The sequence below is a fragment of the Lissotriton helveticus genome, chromosome 1_2 (assembly GCF_964261635.1).
Source record: "Lissotriton helveticus chromosome 1_2, aLisHel1.1, whole genome shotgun sequence".
NCBI classification, from domain to species: domain Eukaryota; kingdom Metazoa; phylum Chordata; class Amphibia; order Caudata; family Salamandridae; genus Lissotriton; species Lissotriton helveticus.
Window position 1 is genome coordinate 298,924,312 of NC_136058.1, and position 17,254 is coordinate 298,941,565.

The 17,254-nt window shown below is 56.0% G+C and overlaps 1 protein-coding gene across 4 annotated transcripts in view; it reads left to right on the forward strand.

Annotated features, from left to right (window-relative positions):
* The window catches only part of EIF2B3 (eukaryotic translation initiation factor 2B subunit gamma), a 635,310-nt gene that overhangs the window by 288,499 nt on the left and 329,557 nt on the right, over positions 1-17,254 (forward strand). The window lies entirely within an intron of this gene.

A 17,254-nucleotide genomic window follows, 5' to 3' on the forward strand; every position in this document is an offset into this window, starting at 1 on the left:
CCCGAGTGAAGCCGGTAAGCTTAGACGGCTGAGGGAGTGGGGGGGGAGACAGAGTCAAGGGCGGCCCGGGTGCTCAGTGGGCCGCCCCTACAATCGGGGGCAGTTTTTGTCAAGGAGCTAGATGGCTCCACCGTCCCCACAAACAGCCGTATTCGAACCCGAGAGGCTCCTGGGGGCATTCCCTGATTTCAAGGCCCTCGAGAGGGACCCCAACGTCCTGCCCCTTTATTTACAGCCAACGAGGAAAAGGAACGTTCATTCTGGGGAAACGTACCACGTCCCCTACCCCTAGGTACTTGTTGGAAACCGCCACGACCTCTCAAACCAGACATACCATTCGCACGCTGTAGCAAGATCGGGCAACTATTCTTGAAGTGACCTTCCTCTTTACAATAAGCACACTGATTAGGGCCTAGCGGGAGTCGCGAAGAAAAAGACGCAGGCTTCTGCAACAGTTTCTGAAACTGTGGGGGTTGCTGAAACTGACGCTGATTAGGGCGAGGCGGATAAGCCTGCTGCAGAAGAACTTTCGTTTTTAATTCTCTAGTCTTCTTCTCTACTTTATCCTTCTCATCTCTATCTCTATTCTCATAGTATTGTGCAGTAGCCAATATCTGGGCTGAAGAAGAAACAGCCCATGAACTCTCAGAATCTTTTAACTTATTAGAAGTAAATTAAAAACAAACTTATCTACAAACAACCTCTGACCACCTTCTGTACTCATGTCCTGACCACTATGATCAATAAATGTTTCCTCAAACCTAGTGAAGAAATCAGACACACTCTCATCTTTCTTTTGTTTGCATGCTGCTAACTTGTCCCTATTCACCCGCAAAGGAGGCATCATAGTTTTCATTAAATTAATAATCCTACCAGGTAGTTCTGCAACTAAGGGTTCAGGTTTGGCACCTCCTACCTGCCGACCATATGCAGCAGTAATATTAACCCATGTATCTCCTAACTCTGGCGCGTGATCCTCATGACGGATCTTCGCCCACAAGGGTTGAGGAACTACATTACCCATCAACATATCTATGTCAGCTAAATTCATAACACATGCATCAACTGTCTGAGACAACTCCTTGTAATAACCAGCAGGATTTTTACGGGGGTCAGGCAAGGTCTGCTTAAGAGCCAGGACCTCCGCTCTCTTCCAAGGGACATGCACCCACACTCGCTGAAAATGAGCCGGTGCAGCCGCAATACCATGAGCGGCATTAGCCAAAACCTCTTCTCTCCATACAGGGGGAACCTCTCTCATAGGATACTGCTTCACTTTTCTCCTAACAGAAGGGTCAGGTTCGAACAATGACTGAGGTGGAAGTCTAGACCTAAAAGTGAGTAGTGTCTCTACGGCTTCCTCAACATCGGAACCCACTATCATTCCTTTAGCAAATTCAGACTGAACATTAATCAATTCCAATGGAATTGAACCCAACTCATTATCTTCCCACTCCTGACGAAGGAAGGTACACATGACATCAAAAACATACCTTTGTTTTGGTGCCTCCCACTGTAAGAAGATATCCATAACCACTCGTGGATCGTACTTGGAGGCATTCGAAACCCATCTACGAGCAAGGAGATCTAACACTGCCCGCTCTTCGGGACCAGGAAGCTGACTACGTCTCTGCTTACGTTCAGAAACAGGGGTCATATTTAGTGACCCAAAGAGAGGAGACAAAAGACTAGTGACCGTCTCAGTCATTCGTTGCCGAGCAGAAGGAGAAGAAGTTGACATGAGGACAGGAGACAAAGTGTTTTGAGGCAAGAGAGACGTAGGGACAGAAATAAGAGAAGTTGAAGATAAAGGAGTGTAAGGCAAAGGAGTTTGAGGCAAGACTGGTGACAAAGCTGGCGGCCCTGGAGGGGGCTGCGCCGCGGAAGGAAGAACCACCTGTGAAGCAACAGGTGGCAGAACAACAACAGGGGGTTGAACGACAACAAGGGGGTTGAACGACAACAAGGGGTAAAACAACTGGAGGCAACGGAGGTGCAGTAGCACCCTGCACATAAGGGGGTGGTAATCTCAGTAAATGTGACATCAAAGGATCCTTTTCAGGGTCTTCAGTCACATTTGAAGGGGGAGGTGGCAAAGCCGGGTAACATTTGTCAATGGCCATGCAATGTTGTCTATCTGACACTTCAATCGCATGATCTTCTTCATCTTCCTTAAACTGCCTAGCAGCTTGCATTATCGACATATTCCTTTCCTTCCTATCTCTCTTAGCTTGCTTAATTTCTCGCTGTTTGGCTTCCTTACGCCAAAGGCGGAAAGAGTCAAACATCGCCGGCCGGGTTTTCTTCTTAAATAGCGCAACTTCTAGGTGATCTAAAACATCTGATTCAAAACTACCATGTGGGGGCCATCGTAAAACATCATCTTTCCTTGTATAACGGACCCATACTTCATTAAAGGTACACACCATACTTTGAATAGAGCTCATAGGTTGGAGTTCCAACCGGAGGTATCGGACACGAGTCCTCCAATCGGGAATCATTATTACAACTACAACAAAACCATTTCCTAATTTTGCCAAACCCAGGCATCTTGAGCTAGCTAGTCTTGCTTCAAAAATGATACACTCGCAAATATACGAACCCCATGATACACTCGCAAATATACGAACCCCTCGGCTTCGACTATTGCATTGGCCGAATCAAAACCAAGAAACAAAACAAAGTCGTGGGAGCGACCCACTTATACTTAACCAAGATGTCTGTCACCAGAAGGCCGTCTAACGTCTCGCCTTACAAATCATCACAAGAGGGTCCAAGACAGGGCGACAGTCAGGGCAGCAGTCCTTCGCAGCCGTCGGAAAGGGGAAGCCTTGCAGAAAAAACCTTCGATCCACGTCGACATGCAGGGGTCAATGAAGTGGCGGGCGTCCTCCAGATTTTCCTCACGGGGCTCCTCACAATCTTCGGGCTTGGACCAGTACCGCTGAAGTCGCCCCACGTTGGGCGCCAGTTGAAGAACCGGGGTTTAACCCAGCGGCGTCAGGGACACGCCTAAGATCTTCGAGTACACCTGTCTTGCTATTCAAAGACACGGAATACTTCTGGATTCCGTCAGAGACCACGTTTATTAGCTGCAGGTAGTAACAGTGATCCTAGAAATACATCACGGTGTAAATTCTCAGGAGACTGCTCATTTTACTAAGGCGAGACGTCTCCTTTTATACCCAATATTCACATTATAAATGTACACCCACTGCACAAAATTCTAGCCAATAAAATACATTTTCAAACAAAGTATCACATAGCAAAAACTCAATTTACAGTTTCCCAACCCAAAAGTTAATTATTAGGAATGTCCCAAATTCAATCTCCACAAGCCGGACAAACCTATAATTGAAAGCATAACCCATGTAATGAAGAAACATAAAAAAGAAACAGTAACAGATGCTGAACAAGATAAAGCACGTGCAAGTAAACTAAAAAGTTAACGATGTCCTGAACATTGATTGGCAATCTCAGATAAAGATCGATCAGGGAAATTGGCTTTGCGAGGTCAGTTTCAGGTGAAGAGGTCAGTTTCTTACAGTTCATTTCAGAGTCAAAAAGAAACCTAGTTAATGTATACATGAACTAAGAAGGCCAGGCCACTTCGTTCGCCAGGTTATCTTTACAGGCCTACGTGAGGGCAGCACAAAATGGTGGCACAGAACAAAATGGAGTCAGACTCGAGAATTACAGAACCTCACGTGGGCGGGGCCCCCGGCCGGAACGGAAGCAGGGGAGCAACAAACATGGCGGCAGTAGCAGGGCTCCCGTGTGAGGGGGAGAGCCCTGCGAGTGCGCAGTAAATCCCCGGGTCCCAGGAGGGGGCCTGGGTGAAGAGGCAGTACGGCAAAATTCCCCAACGAGGCTCCAATGAGGGAGGAGGAGCCCCGCATGCTGCCCCGGGAAAGCTCTGCGTGTCCTAAGCAGCCGGGACAAGAGAGGAGGAGCCCCCCCCGTGACCCCCGAGTGAAGCCGGTAAGCTTAGACGGCTGGGGGGGGGGGAGACAGAGTCCAGGGCGGCCCCGGGTGCTCAGTGGGCCACCCCTACAATCGGGGGCAGTTTTTGTCAAGGAGCTAGATGGCTCCACCGTCCCCACAAACAGCCGTATTCGAGCCCGAGAGGCTCCTGGGGGTATTCCCTGATTTCGAGTCCCCCCGAGAGGGACTCCAACGTCCTGTCCTGCCCCTTTATTTAGAGCCGACGAGGCTCCTACAGGATTGGGCATTTTGTACTTCGAGCCTGAGAGGCTCTACCAGTGCGGGGGCATTATTGTATTTTTAGGAGCCAGAGTGCTCCAATGGGCCCAGCTGTTTACGAGCCCAGAGGGCTCGCGTGCCTACAATAGGGATTTCTAGAGCCAGAGGGATCCACCCTTTTGCGCAGCCTTTCTTCCCCCCCCCCACAGATCATTAGGGGACACATGGTTGTACCCAGAGCCAGATGGCTCCCCCGTTTTTGCGCCTTGGTTGCTCTAGAGCTTAGAGGGCTCCAAGGATTGGCACAGTTTGTTCTAAGGGCCAGCGAGGGCCCCTGTCGCAGTTTTGCCTTCCCAGCTGCCCAGCAATTAGTGGGCAGCTGCACCGTTTAGGCTTTTATTCCTAGGGACATGTACTCTGGATTTAGGAGTGAGTCGCACTACTTCACCTCTTCTTGGCCTTCCCCAGCTGCGCAGCACTTAGTGGCAGCTGCAGCGTTTAGGCCCTGTTCTGTCCCTGCCCTCAGCTGCCCAGCAAGTAGTGTGCAGCTGCTATGTTTAGGTTTTAAGCGCAGTGGCGCAACCTGGACTTTGTTGTGAGTTATGTGATTCTTAAGGTGCTAGGAAATGTACTGTGTGTTGTATGTTTTGCGCACCCTGTGTTTGCTGCACCTCTGAATGTGTTTTTGATGCGTCATGTGCCTTGTTCTTACACCGCTGAATGTATGTTTATGCATCATGTGTTTTCTTCCCCTACACCTCTGAATGTTGTGATGCATCATGTGTAATGTTCTCATGTTTATACCCCTAAATGTATGGTGATACTTAGGTGGTTGTTTTCTCCTAGTACAGGTGTTGCTAGTGAGGTCCTGGTTCCCTGCGTGACATTCTCCAAAGGTGGTTAGGGTTGCGTAGGTGGTACTTACCTGTTACCAGTAGAGACTGGTTGTGTGCTCTATTTCCTATTTTGTGCTACAGTGATTTTATATTCTATGTTCTACAAGTGCTATTTCCAAACCTAAAAGTGCATATTCCTGAAAGTGGTCCATGTGGCCCTGTCCTGTACATATCCCCTGTAAATTCTGCCTGTGCCTGTTGGCACATTGTAAAGTGTGTGTTTTTATCTAATGTGTTTTGGTGTAATATAAAGGCTATTTTTATACATAACCTTGTGTGGAGTTTCCTTTGTGGTGGGCCTTGGGTGTTGTTGCTGGGTGCGCGCGCAAACACTTAACTCACATTGCCTCCGGGTTTAGCCTTACTGCTCGTGTCACGTTAACAAGGGGGTGAGCAGGGGTTATCTTGGCGTGTAACTCCCTTGCCCTGACTTAGAGTGGTGGTCTCTGACTGACTTTGGCGCGAGCCTTGGCCAGCCGTAGATCCCATTTCTAACAGTTCCCTTTTGTCTTGTGACCATCAAAGCAGTCTCATGATAGCGACAGTCTGTCTTCTTTTGTTGTTCTTGTCGAACTAACACCCAGTCTCCTTCCTGAATCGATGAGGGTGCAGCTCTTCTGCGGTCATCAGCATAGGACTTCAACTTTTCTTTCTTTAATTGGTCAATAGCAGCAACTTCTTCATGTTCGGAATCTTGAGATGCCACTCCTTCAGTCCATTCTACCATGGGTATTCTGGTGCACACTGACCGACTCAGCATCAGGGTTGCCGGACACTTGCCAGTGGTGGAATGAGGCGTGTTTCTGTATGCTCGCAATACTTCATTTAAGGCTATTTGGGTATCTTTCTGAGATAACTCAGCTTGTTGAATAGTTTTCTTGAGTGTGGACATAAATCTTTCCACCATACCATTGGCCTGCGGCCATAGTGGGGTGATTTTGCGGTGGCTGAAATTGAGGTACTTTGCAAATTCTGCGAAATCCTGACTGTTGGAAGGGGGCCCGTTGTCAGTCTTCACCACTTTTGTAATGCCCCAAGCTGCAAACACTTCATCTAGAACAGGTATGACGCTGGAAGCTTTGGTTGCGGTGACAAATCTTGCAATAGGAAAACATGAATATTTATCCATGATGACTAGAATGTATCGACTAGATTTAAATGGCCCAAGGAAGTCCACTGCAACATGCTGCCATACACCTTCCAGCAGTCGGGACATTTGCAGGGGTGCAGGAGAATCGGGCCGACTTACCAGTTGACACTGGAGGCAGTCCATTAACGTGAGCTCAACCATTTGATCTAGCAGCGGGAACCAGACTCGTTCTCTCAATGCTCTCTTGGTGGCTACAATACCTCTATGACCTTCATGCGCCAAGTTGATGACTCCTTGGCGAAGTTGTTTCGGGATGACTATCCGATTGTCTCGTAATATTAGACCATTAGCAGAGATTGATAGTTCCTCTTTCACATGCTTGAAAGAGCCAGTTCCTGTACATCGATCGTTTCATCCTGCTCATGGTCCTCCAAGTGTCTCCAACTATTGTTCTGTATGCGACGTTTTACATCTTGCTGCGTTGTGTCATCATTAGTGGCATTGCAGATGGCCTCAAGCGGGACTGAGGGAGGTCTAGAGTGAGCCACTACAAAGTGTACGTATTCCTCAGCTATTGATGGCCTGGACTTAGTTTTTTCCTTGGGGTGTGTTGACATGTAGTCAGCAGGATTTGCAGATTTTCCCGGCTTGTGCACAATAGTGTATGTGTACTCTTGAAGACGAAGACCCCATCTCTCTATTCTCGGTGGCATTTTGGCCCGTGGATTACCAAATATGGTGATTAAAGCTTGATGATCCGTGATTAACGTAAAGTGTTTTCCCTATATAAAGATATGAAAATGTTCACAAGCCCACACAACTGCCAGGCTTTCTTTCTCTGGTTGTGAACAGGCTCTCTGTGTCTGTGAGACTTCTGCTGGCATATGCAATGATATATCATTGGTCACTGTCCGTGTTGTACTGAGCTTGGATGGCTCCCAGTCCGACAGGACTTGCATCAACAGTGATCTCAGTTTTCTTTTTTGGGTCAAAATAAGCCATGTTGTTTGCTGATTCTACGGACGTTTTGATTTCTTTAAAGGCTTGTTCACATCTGGAGGACCACAGAAAAGGATGCCCTTGTTTGGTGAGTTTTCTCAGGGGATAGCTGATAGTCGCATAATCTTTAATATATCGAACACTGTAACTTGCCATCCCTAAGAATGAACGCACATCCCCCGCATCACGGGGGCTTGGAGTGTCCTTGAGAGCCACCACTTTTTCGGGATCAGGTCTCATTCCTGCATCAGAGAAGACGTGGCCAAAGAATTTCAGAGTTGATTTATGAAACTCATATTTCTCTTTGTTTAGCGTAAGATTGGCTTCCATGAGGGCATGACAAACACGGTCCAATGCTGTGTCATGTTCTTGGGTTGTCGATCCATGGATCAGGATGTCATCACTATAATTTAGGGCATTTGGGATATGATGAATGATTTTTCTGATGGTTTCTTGAAAGATTTCGGCAGCTAAAGAAACCCCAAAGCTCAGTCTTTTGTACCTGAACAAGCCTATGTGAGTTGAAAAAGTGGTAATATATCGGGACCTTTCGTGCAGTTCTAGTTGATGGTAACCTTTGTTAAGATCTAATTTGGAGAATATTTTGGCACCATTTAATGAAGCAATCATGTCACTAATGTGAGGTCCTGGGTGTCGTTCTTTCTCACTGGTGGTGTTAGGTGCCCTCATGTCCACACACAAGCGAACTTTGTCAGGTTCACCCTTCTTTGGCTCAACTACTACCGGAGAGACCCATGGCGTGGGTCCTTCTGTATGTTTAATGATGTCGAGTAAGTCATGTAACTCCTTTTCCACAGCTTGCTGAAGATGAAACAGAACTCTTCTGTGGTGTTGGGCTATCGGGTTTACTTGTTCATTTATGTGTAGCCTAATTTGACAATGAGCCATTTTTCCTAGCCCCATGAACAATTTAGGAATTTTCTGAACTACATCAAGTCAATCATCAACTTTGTATAGTATGTCCACTAATTTAAGTCATTCAGCAGTAGGAAGACTCAGAAGACAGTCCGCCTCAGGCCCATTGATGACATGAATGTACGCCTGTATTGTGCGATCTTGATATGTGAGGTTAGTTGAAAATTTCCCAAGGCAAGGAAGTGGATTCTTGGACATCCAGGTGTAGACTCGCACATGAGCTTTGCTTAGCTGAGGTGGTATCTTCATCCTGTGATATTCAGCCACCGGTATGTAGTTGAGAGACGCTCCACTGTCCAACACAAATTTGGCCCAGTGAGTACCAATCCTGATGTCAAGCCGGGGGTATTTCTTCAGGCTATCCGGATCGGCAACCATACAGATGTTTTCATCACTGTCCTGCGAGATGGGTGACAGTGACCTTGACTCTGGTGAAGACGAGGGCCGGGACCGATATGTTTTGTGAGACTGGCAACTGGAGTGAGACGATCCAGTAGACAAATCTCTACGGTCTCGTACCGCCTTCTCATGATGACGATTGCTCATTGGTCTAGACTGTCTTCCGCGTTCTCGCTGTCTTTCTTTCCTCAACGAGCTACATACATTCTCAAAGTGATTTTCTCTCCCACACTTCCTGCATTTTTGACCCAGCGCAGGGCACGCGTCCGTGTGAGGGAAGTCATATCCACAACGATAGCACTTGAGTTGACGCTCTTGTCGTTTGTTGGTTCTGCTCGAACTGCGATGTCACAGGCCCGCCGATTGATGTTGGATTTTGGACCTGGATGACCTCCGTTTCACAGGCGAATATGTGCATGTGTTACGAGACTGGAGCCTGAATGCTTGTTCACGTTTTTCACTCCGCCCTGCTTCCATTTTCTTAGCGTGTTCTTCGGCCTGGTCAGGTACTCGTGTCATCTCTTCAATTTCATCTAGTGAATAACAGTTTTTTAGTAGCCTCCTACGCAGCAACTCTGACTGACACCCTTCAATAATTCTCAGGCGAAGAGCATCTTCTGTCGAGAAAGAGTCAAACTCACAGTATCGAGCCAAACGTCTAAGGCGTGTGATGAAAACGCACATAGGCTCTTCTTCCTCTTGAGCCGCTAGGTTGAATGAATATCTCTCGTAATCAATATTTCTTTTATGCAGAAATTTCCGATTCAGTGCCTCACACACATCAGTGTAGGATGACACAACCGCCGCTGGTAGTTCTTTTATGATTTGGCCAACGTCTTTCCCTATCAAATTGCGCAACGCTATCAACTGTTGTCCTTCTTCAGTCAGGTGTGACCCTTTCATGAAGTCTTCAAAGTCTTCAAGCCACTCCTTCCATCGAAGACCCTTGCCTCCTCCCGTTTCAAGGACCAGAGGTTCCGGTGGACGCAGGAACGATACTCCCAGCACCCCATGTGACCAGCATTGGCTAGCGCTGGGCCCGCTTGAGGTGGTGGTGTAGTGGACATTGTAGTGAAGCAGACTTCTTCCGAATTTGAAAAATTACAGGAAAGACAGCACAAAACCAGCTGCCGCACCGGGACACACCGTGATAGCAAGTGTTGGACCAAGCACGAAATTACGCCACAATGTCACTTGCTGTGCTCACAATGAACAGTTCCATGTATATATATTTCACACAGATATGAATTATGTGAAAAACGTCCTTATTTCTTGAAAGAAACACATTCCAATTTGCCTTTGAACACTTTCCGATTTGCATTTGCCAAGGTTTGATGGTTTTGCTGCACTTCGCCTGACTCCAAAATGGCCACCGGAGCTTCCTCGTAGGGGATAGGTGCAGGTGCCTGACCTCAAAATGGCCGCCGCTGACATCTCGCACCTCGCGAGACTTTGCCTACCTCACACCCACATGAGCTCTCCAGCAACCGGGACCACATCAGAGCACTCACCAGGCAGGTACAGTGTTCCTGGCAGCACGCGACTGGGGTGGGCTCCCAGATTGCGTCATCCAGCACACGCGACTGGGGTGGGCTCCCAGCTCGCGTCGAAGTACCCCACGACGCGGCGTCTCCGCGCACCTCAAAACCGGGGCGGGCTCCCGAATCCTTGCGCACCACGCCAGGTCGAACGCGGCTGGGGTAGGCTCCGGGACCGCGACCTCCTCGCACCCTCACGGCAACTTCAAAGACGCCGGACTCAGGAAGAGCTGCGTCAGTCTTTCAAAGAGTGCGCACGCTGTGCATGAGTCGGGCCACCCCTCGTCGCCAGTTGTAGTGTCCAGGGGCCACAAACCACGCAGACACTGGGCTAGGTTACGGAGTTCTTTATTACACCGTCTCACTCCTTTCATGCCCGCATATAATCTGCCCTCTTCCCGTCTAGGCTCCTCCTATTCTGCCCTTCCATCCCACGTGACGACGTGGACGGGCAGGTCCTAGTGCCGAGCATTTCTCACTACTTTACAGCAGCCAGGAAGAAGGACTACCCTTGGAGGCACCGAGGGCCTCCCTGCTCTGGGGGTGAAGAGCCCCCTCAAGTCTTGAGGGATCTCCACCAGTCCAGGGTGATCCTGTCCCATGGTGCTCTGCTGTTCTGTAAAGAAGCATCCCCTCTTAGAGCAAAGGGCGCCATCTTTTACAGCCAGGCCACCCCAGTGGGCACTTAGGACTTCTACTTTTATCTAGACATTATCGGCCGATATTCTTGTGTTTTTGTGGTAAATGCCAGAAGTAAGCCTAGAGGGACCCAGAACAGCGGTTCCACCCGTGCCCTGGGGAAGGTATTGTTCTACCTGTGCCGCCACCAGACACCATGGCCCTCACGAGAAAGGAGACCCTACTCCGACCAGCCTCCACCCTGCTTCAAGGCGCCACGCGCGCCTTGAAGAGAAAAGCGCTGCACTAGGCGCTGCGAAGCGAGAAGCAGGCTCCGTCTGGACCAGCCAGGCTGCATCCCGCTTCACATACCCCCTGCTTGGAGCAGGCCTGCACCGACCGGCATCCACCCTGCATCAAGGCGCCTTGAAGAGAAAGAGCTGCACTAGGCGCTGCGAGGCGGAGAGCAGGCCCCGTCTGGACCAGCCAGGCTGCACCCTGTTTCACATACCCCCTGCTTGGAGCAGGCCTGCACCGACCGGCCTCCACCCTGCTTCAAGGCGCTTTGAAGAGAAAGCGCTGCACTAGGCGCTGCGAGGCAGAGAGCATGCCCCGTCTGTCTTCACATACCCCCCCTGCTTGGAGCAGGCCAGCGCCGACCGGCCTCCACCCTGCTTCAAGGCGCCACACGTGCCTTGAAAAGAAAAGCGCTGCCCTAGGCGCTGCGAGGCGGGAATAGAAAAGCGCTGCTCTAGGCGCTGCGAGGCGGGAAACAGGCCCCGTCTGGACCAGCCAGGCTGCACCCCGCTTCACATACCCCCTGCTTGGAGCAGGCCTGCGCCGACCGGCCTCCGCCCTGCTTCAAGGTGCCACGCGTGCCTTGAAGAGAAAAGCGCTGCACTAGGCGCTGCGAGGCTGGAATAGAAAAGCACTGCACTATGCACTAGGTGCTGCGATCAGGCCCCGTCTGGACCAGCCAGGCTGCACCCCGCTTCACATACCCCTGCTTGGAGCAGGCCTGCACCGACCGGCCTCCACCCTGCTTCAAGGCACCACGCACGCCTTGAAGAGAAAGCGCTGCACTAGGCGCTGCAAGGCAGAGAGCAGGCCCCGTCTGGACCAGCCAGGCTGCACCCGCTTCACATACCCCCTGCTTGAAGCAGGCCTGCACCGACTGGCCTCCACCCTGCTTCAAGGCGCCACGCACGCCTTGAAGAGAAAGCGCTGCACTAGGCGCTGCGAGGCGGAGAGCAGGCCCCGTCTGGACCAGCCAGGCTGCACCCGCTTCACATACCCCCTGCTTGGAGCAGGCCTGCACCGACCGGCATCCACCCTGCTTCAAGGCGCCTTGAAGAGAAAGCGATGCACTAGGTGCTGCGAGGCGGAGAGCAGGCCCCGTCTGGACCAGCCAGGCTACAGCCCGCTTCACATACCCCCCTGCTTGGAGCAGGCCAGCTCCGACCGGCCTCCACCCTGCTTCAAGGCGCCACACGTGCCTTGAAAAGAAAAGCACTGCACTAGGCGCTGCGAGGCGGGAATAGAAAGCGCTGCTCTAGGCGCTGCAAGGCGGAGAGCAGGCCCCGTCTGGACTAGCCAGGCTGCACCCTGTTTCACATACCCCCTGCTTGGAGCAGGCCTGCACCGACTGGCCTCCGCCCTACTTCAAGGCGCCACGCGTGCCTTGAAGAGGAAAGCGCTGCACTAGGCGCTGCGATCAGGCCCCGTCTGGACCAGCCAGGCTGCACCCCGCTTCACATACCCCCTGCTTGGAGCAGGCCTGCACCGACTGGCCTCCGCCCTACTTCAAGGCGCCACGCGTGCCTTGAAGAGGAAAGCGCTGCACTAGGCGCTGCGAGGTGAGAAGCAGGCCCCGTCTGGACCAGCCAGGCTGCACCCCACTTCACATACCCCTGCTTGGAGCAGGCCTGCGCCGACCGGCCTCCGCCCTGCTTCAAGGCGCCAAGCGTGCCTTGTAGAGAAAAGCGCTGCACTAGGCGCTGCGAGGCGGGAATAGAAAAGCGCTGCACTAGGCGCTGCGATCAGGCCCCGTCTGGACCAGCCAGGCTGCACCCCGCTTCACATACCCCTGCTTGGAGCAGGCCTGCGCCGACCGGCCTCCGCCCTGCTTCAAGGCGCCAAGCGTGCCTTGTAGAGAAAAGCGCTGCACTAGGCGCTGCGAGGCGGGAAGCAGGCCCCGTCTGGACCAGCCAGGCTGCACCCCGCTTCACATACCCGCTGCTTGGAGCAGGCATGCACCGACCGGCCTCCACCCTGCTTCAAGGCGCCACGTGCGCCTTGAAGAGAAAGCGCTGCACTAGGCGCTGCGAGGCGGGAATAGAAAAGCGCTGCACTAGGCGCTGCGATCAGGCCCCGTCTGGACCAGCCAGGCTGCACCCCACTTCACATACCCCTGCTTGGAGCAGGCCTGCACCGACCGGCCTCCACCCTGCTTCAAGGCACCACGCACGCCTTGAAGAGAAAGCGCTGCACTAGGCGCTGCGAGGCGGGAATAGAAAAGCGATGCTCTAGGCGCCGCAAGGCGGAGAGCAGGCCCCGTCTGGACCAGCCAGGCTGCACCCCGCTTCACATACCCCTGCTTGGAGCAGGCCTGCACCGACCGGCCTCCACCCTGCTTCAAGGCGCCACGTGCGCCTTGAAGAGAAAAGCGCTGCACTAGGCGCTGCGAGGCGGGAAGCAGCCCCCATCTGGACCAGCCAGGCTGCTTCACATACCCCCTGCGTGCTTGCCACATACCTCCAGTTAATCGCTGCGGCGCTGCCCAGATGTCGGTGGTAAACGCGCGCGTAAACTAAACAAAGGCCCTGGCTGCGTCTCCTGGGGGCCTTCGCCCCTCGGCCGGGCCGGCCCCCGGGCTCACTGCACGGAGTGTAAACAGGGAGCGCGCTGACGCGGCCCCTTTCCTGGTAGAGCATGTGTAGGAATGCTGTTTATTTATTCTCCTCTCTGTCTCCAGAGATGGTATTTACATCCCTCGGGTCTGAGGCTGGGAGGAGGCGGCCTCCGCGCCTCGCTGCAGAGCTGTGGTTACGAGGGATTCTTCGACAGGGAGGCTTCTTAGAGCGCGCCAAGAAGCGACCTGCGCCCTGCACTACCCGCATCACCTGCACCCCATGGGTCCCTGCAGGCTGCAAGCCTCGGGTGTCCCCGGGCCCCACACCACCTGCACCCCACGGGCCCCACACCACCTGCACCCCACGGGCCCCTGCGAGCCTCGGGTGTCCCCGGGCCCCACACCACCTGCACCCCACGGGCCCCACACCACCTGCACCCCACGGGCCCCTGCGACCCTCGGGTGTCCCCGGGCCCCACACCACCTGCATTCTCATGGGTCCCTGCAGGCGGCAAGCCTCGGGTGTCCCCGGGCCCCACACCACCTGCACCCCACGGGCCCCACACCACCTGCACCCCACGGGCCCCTGCGAGCCTCGGGTGTCCCCGGGCCCCACACCACCTGCACCCCACGGGCCCCACACCACCTGCACCCCACGGGCCCCTGCGAGCCTCTGGTGTCCCCGGGCCCCACACCACCAGCACCCCACGGGCCCCACACCACCTGCACCCCACGGGCCCCTGCGAGCCTCGGGTGTCCCCGGGCCCCACACCACCTGCACCCCACGGGCCCCACACCACCTGCACCCCACAGGCCCCTGCGAGCCTCGGGTGTCCCCGGGCCCCACACCACCTGCACCCCACGGCCCCCATTCAGGCTGCAAGCCTCGGGTGTCCCCGGGCCCCACACCACCTGCACCCCACGGGCCCCTGCGTGCCTCGGGTGTCCCCGGGCCCCACACCACCTGCACCCCACGAGCCCCTGCGAGCCTCGGGTGTCCCCGGGCCCCACACCACCTGCACCCCACGGGCCCCTGCGAGCCTCGGGTGTCCCCGGGCCCCACACCACCAGCACCCCACGGGCCCCACACCACCTGCACCCCACGGGCCCCTGCGAGCCTCGGGTGTCCCCGGGCCCCACACCACCTGCACCCCACGGGCCCCACACCACCTGCACCCCACGGGCCCCTGCGAGCCTCGGGTGTCCCCGGGCCCCACACCACCTGCACCCCACGTGCCCCTGCGAGCCTCGGGTGTCCCCGGGCCCCACACCACCTGCACCCCACGGGCCCCTGCGAGCCTCGGGTGTCCCCGGGCCCCACACCACCAGCACCCCACGGGCCCCACACCACCTGCACCCCACGGGCCCCTGCGAGCCTCGGGTGTCCCCGGGCCCCACACCACCTGCACCCCACGTGCCCCTGCGAGCCTCGGGTGTCCCCGGGCCCCACACCACCAGCACCCCACGGGCCCCACACCACCTGCACCCCACGGGCCCCTGCGAGCCTCGGGTGTCCCCGGGCCCCACACCACCTGCACCCCACGTGCCCCTGCGAGCCTCGGGTGTCCCCGGGCCCCACACCACCTGCACCCCACGGGCCCCTGCGAGCCTCGGGTGTCCCCGGGCCCCACACCACCAGCACCCCACGGGCCCCACACCACCTGCACCCCACGGGCCCCTGCGAGCCTCGGGTGTCCCCGGGCCCCACACCACCTGCACCCCACGTGCCCCTGCGAGCCTCGGGTGTCCCCGGGCCCCACACCACCTGCATTCCCATGGGTCCCTGCAGGCGGCAAGCCTCGGGTGTCCCCGGGCCCCACACCACCTGCACCCCACGGGCCCCACACCACCTGCACCCCACGGGCCCCACACCACCTGCACCCCACGGGCCCCACACCACCTGCACCCCACGGGCCCCTGCGAGCCTCGGGTGTCCCCGGGCCCCACACCACCTGCACCCCATGGGTCCCTGCAGGCTGCAAGCCTCGGGTGTCCCCGGGCCCCACACCACCTGCACCCCACGGGCCCCACACCACCTGCACCCCACGGGCCCCTGCGAGCCTCGGGTGTCCCCGGGCCCCACACCACCTGCACCCCATGGGTCCCTGCAGGCTGCAAGCCTCAGGTGTCCCCGGGCCCCACACCACCTGCATCCCACGGGCCCCACACCACCTGCACCCCACGGGCCCCTGCGAGCCTCGGGTGTCCCCGGGCCCCACACCACCTGCACCCCACGGGCCCCACACCACCTGCACCCCACGGGCCCCTGCGAGCCTCGGGTGTCCCCGGGCCCCACACCACCTGCATTCCCATGGGTCCCTGCAGGCGGCAAGCCTCGGGTGTCCCCGGGCCCCACACCACCTGCACCCCACGGGCCCCACACCACCTGCACCCCACGGGCCCCTGCGAGCCTCGGGTGTCCCCGGGCCCCACACCACCTGCATCCCATGGGTCCCTGCAGGCTGCAAGCCTCGGGTGTCCCCGGGCCCCACACCACCTGCACCCCACGGGCCCCACACCACCTGCACCCCACGGGCCCCTGCGAGCCTCGGGTGTCCCCGGGCCCCACACCACCTGCACCCCACGGGCCCCACACCACCTGCACCCCACGGGCCCCTGCGAGCCTCTGGTGTCCCCGGGCCCCACACCACCAGCACCCCACGGGCCCCACACCACCTGCACCCCACGGGCCCCTGCGAGCCTCGGGTGTCCCCGGGCCCCACACCACCTGCACCCCACGGGCCCCACACCACCTGCACCCCACAGGCCCCTGCGAGCCTCGGGTGTCCCCGGGCCCCACACCACCTGCACCCCACGGCCCCCTGCAGGCTGCAAGCCTCGGGTGTCCCCGGGCCCCACACCACCTGCACGCCACGGGCCCCTGCGAGCCTCGGGTGTCCCCGGGCCCCACACCACCTGCACCCCACGAGCCCCTGCGAGCCTCGGGTGTCCCTGGGCCCCACACCACCTGCACCCCACGGGCCCCTGCGAGCCTCGGGTGTCCCCGGGCCCCACACCACCTGCACCCCACGGGCCCCTGCGAGCCTCTGGTGTCCCCGGGCCCCACACCACCTGCACCCCACGGGCCCCTGCAAGCCTCGGGTGTGCCCGGGCCCCACAGCACCTGCATCACACGGGCCCCTGCAGGCTGCAAGCCTCGGGTGTGCCCAGGCCCCACACCACCTGCATCACACGGCCCCCTGCGAGCCTCGGGTGTGCCCGGGCCCCACACCACCTGCATCCTCCTCCTTGCCTCCTAAGTCCCATACATAATTGCTTTTGGCTTCTACACACCTCCACAGGACACCCAAATCCCCCACACACAGCACCCCATGGGTGACTTGGGCTCCTTTGTACTTCTTAGTCACAGTATTCACCCTACGCTCCTGCCCACTGGAGAACCCGGCCTTATGGGCCGAGCGGCGCAGGGCACGCCTAAGATCTCCGAGTTCACCTGCCTCGACCGACAGAGACACAGGACACTCTGTTTGGCGTAGAAAAGTAGTTTTATTAGCTGCAGCTAAGCACAGTTATCTAAGAAGTACCACACAGGTAGGTTCTCAAGAGACTGCCACTTCAATCTGTGGCGCACAGTCTATTATACAACACAAGTTTACAATGACAACTCCCAATATACACAAAACTGACAAATAGGAATGGTTCGAAAACAAGCTATCAGATGTCTAAAACACACCCTCCTTTCAGACCCCGTGTGCTCTCCTCC